At 43.4% G+C, this 3,430-nt stretch overlaps 1 long non-coding RNA gene across 1 annotated transcript; it reads left to right on the forward strand.

Moving 5' to 3' along the window:
• The first annotated feature begins 448 nt into the window (after positions 1–448).
• On the forward strand, positions 449–2,244 carry LOC141102660 (uncharacterized). Its single transcript, XR_012235183.1, has 2 exons — positions 449–603; positions 1,886–2,244. It is a non-coding gene; the product is annotated as an uncharacterized lncRNA (long non-coding RNA).
• The last annotated feature ends 1,186 nt before the right edge of the window (positions 2,245–3,430 follow it).

The raw sequence follows: 3,430 nt of genomic DNA on the forward strand, positions 1-3,430 counted from the left end.
GGTACAGTGTAGCATGACCGCGCAATTGTCATTCAAATTGCAACAGCGCTGAAAGGTGAAAATTGGGCTGGGCGGGAAGGTGTCTAAGTGCCCCCTGGTATTGAAGTGGTTAATAAGGACATAAAATGAACTTAAATGCAATATATTTGGCTGCAATATACCAAAGAGTGAAAAATGTAAGGGTGTCTCTGAATACTTTTAGTCCCCACAGTGTAATATATATATATATATATATATATATATATATATATATATATATATATATATATATATATATATATAAATTTTTTTTTTTTTTTTTTTTTTTTTTATTAATTTTGCTATTATGACTTAAGTGGCACCTCTGATACCCATGGGAGGACCACTGGTGAAGGACTCGAGTACGATATCCAACAAAGTCAGCTGAATAATTGCTGTTTCTGTCTTTCTAGGTTTTCCATAAACTTGGGAACAGCAGAAAATAATTTAGCGATACACTTTGACGCTCGATTTGACTACCTTGGATGGAAGCGCACCATAGTCTTTAACTCGTTGAAGGCCGGTGCCTTTGGAGAGGAGCTGAGGGAATCGTTCTTCCCCTTGCAGGACGGGTCGGACACCTTGGTATGTCTATGCTGGGAGGGGCAGGACTAATGTTGATGGGGCAAAGTGGCATCACTGTTCATATTGGACCCCTATTATATCTCCAAATGATGCAGTAGGCAGCAATGGCTTAGGTCAAGGGCATGTAGGCCATTATGATGGTTGCCCCTTAAGCCCATTTCATGAATGATCCATAGGAAGATCCAATGGATACCATCATGCTGCCATTGTGTGCTATGATAAATTTAGCTTGCAAAATGTTTTTGTGTATGCATGTGTTATTGAAAATGTTATGTTTGTGAGATGATTATTATAGGAAGGAATGGGGATCAGGAAATTCCTGACATGGAATGTCACTATAAAGTCCCCTGTAAAGGCTCAATCTGGGGAGTAGTGGGGGGGAACTGAAGCTCATCAGTCTCATCCTACAACTGTTATGAAGGGACCAATGTGTGTTGGGGACGGGTGACTGCTCTGCTCATCTAAATTCATCTCTGGGGAAATAATTAATCAAACTATAAAAGTGGCAAGGCTTAATTCTATTTGGGGTAGGATAAAAAATAACTGACCCAGAATAATCGTGTTCTCATTTACCCCAAGTCAGTCATGGTAGATAGGACCCTTGCCAAGGACACATATGAATTGGAGCCAAGGCTGGGACATTTTGGCATGTAATGTAAACACTATATAATTGGCATGACATACAGCAGCCTTTCACAACCTTTTTTTTCCCCCCAGAGGAACCCTTACATTTTTAAGGTTGCGGGGTGGGTGAATGGTGTTTGCAACAGCGACCAGTGTTAAGAATTTCCCACTTACAGTGGTGGTCAACATGCCACTCTTACAGGCAGCAAAAAGCAATGGTGTCATGAATCTGGCCCTGACAAGTGTTGGGCCCTGAAGTAAGTGGGCACCATCAAATGGGAGGTTAATCGGCCACCGCTCAAGGAACCCCTAGAAACCTCTGAAGGAACCCTGGGTGAGACTGGTTCTCATACCAGGACTCAAAACTGGCCATCTGCTATTGATCTCCTGAGGGCTCCAGTCATTGTTCTAGGTGACGGATGATCAGTTCTCAGAGACTTTGTCAGTAAAACATTCCAGCACAGAAGCACCTCCTTCCATTTTTCCTTTCCAGTAACAGTTTTCTGCCACACATAATACATAAGCTACGTGCAGATATCATCTTGTGGAAAGATTTTTGATGAAATGAAGGGTTTGGTGATAGTCTGTTTCTACAGCCAATACTCATTTACTTTTTATTGTCCAGCAAGCTGACACTGTGCCATCTCTTTTCTTATAGGTTTGCTTCCAATTTGAGAAAGACAAGTTCCTTGTACAATTGCCTACTGGCAAGCCTCTCTCATTTCCAGTCCGCTTTCCCATAGAGGAGATCACCTACTTGTCCATATCATACCTCCAGCTCAAGTCCATCACAATAAATGAAGCATCCCGCAATAGAGGAGCCGCCTGTCCCACATGAACATATCCAGGTTCTGTGAAACGACCATAGTGGATGAAGGGGGAAATTCTTTAATCATGTTTTGTAACCCCCTCCCCCCCAATCTGCATCCTTTGCTGCTCATGTAGACATACATTATGCTTTGCTCAGTACTAGAAATTAATTTCATCCACATTGCAAATAAAATCCAATGAGCTCTATTGTGTCTGATCAATCATTTTTTATTTATCACTAAACTGACTTTGGATCGATTGCTGTAGTAGATGGCAAATCACTGCCTGCTGCATAGCGCCCCCTGCTGGAGGTTTGTTGCATTACTTTTAAAAGTTAGTCACCAGCAGAGGGTGCTAATGCTACATTTTCTGCCTGCATAGTCTGATTTCTTGGATTTCTAGTAAAACAATAGAAATCCTTTTATATTATATTTGTGGCTCCAGACAAAGCTGCATCCAGATAGTTATCCCAAGCTTTAAACATAAACTTTCAACAATAACAATTGCAGCCTGAAAATTGCAATTTCACAAGGTTTAACTGTCTGTAAATTACAGAAAGAGAAGCTGCCATGGATCTGCCCAGTACAGGCCATGGTTGGGTATGTGCAGTGAATGTAGTAGTACCCCAGTATGGGCAGTGCTGGGGGTAGTAGTTACTGGAGCAGCTTTAGTCTCAGTGTAAGGGTAATAGATTAGAGAGCAATATATTAGGGGTATTAGTAAAAACAGGGCTTTTTTTTCTCAGAGAAAAGGTGCAGGAACTTACCTTCTCTGTCCAACTCTCCGCCCCAAACTCCACCCAAAACCCCACCCCCACCTTCCTTAGAGGAGAGAATTACAACAGCGCCAAAAAATTGTAATGTGTTAAGGCTTAGAACTGTGTATCACATAAGACAAATCCCCCCCATCTCTCCTCATCACAAATCCCCCCCCAGCTTGCCTCATCACAGATCCAAATCCCCCCAGCGCCCCTCTCTATACAAATCACCCCCAGCACCCTTCTATGTACAAATCCCCCAGCTCTCCTCTCATCACAAATCCCCCTCAGCTCTCCTCTCATCACAAATCCAAATCCCCCCAGCACCCCTCTTATCACAAATCCCCCTCCAACTCTCCTCTCTGTACAAATCTCCCCAGCTCTCCTCTCATTACAAATCCCCCCAGCACACCTCTGTGTACAATGCCCCCCCTCCCCTCAACTTTCCCTCTCTGCACATATTCCCCCTCCCCCACACACTTTCACAGTGCCCTCCTCTGTGAATGAACTCAGTCTCTGCAAAGTTCTCCCTCGTTTTCTAAGTGACGGATCCCTCACCCCTCCCCCATCACCGCTCTCCATGTTATGTGCAGGCTTTTATTTCTGCACAGTGCAGTGGAGCGGAGAGTTCCCCCT

The sequence above is a fragment of the Aquarana catesbeiana genome, linkage group LG07 (assembly GCF_042186555.1).
Source record: "Aquarana catesbeiana isolate 2022-GZ linkage group LG07, ASM4218655v1, whole genome shotgun sequence".
Classification (NCBI taxonomy): domain Eukaryota; kingdom Metazoa; phylum Chordata; class Amphibia; order Anura; family Ranidae; genus Aquarana; species Aquarana catesbeiana.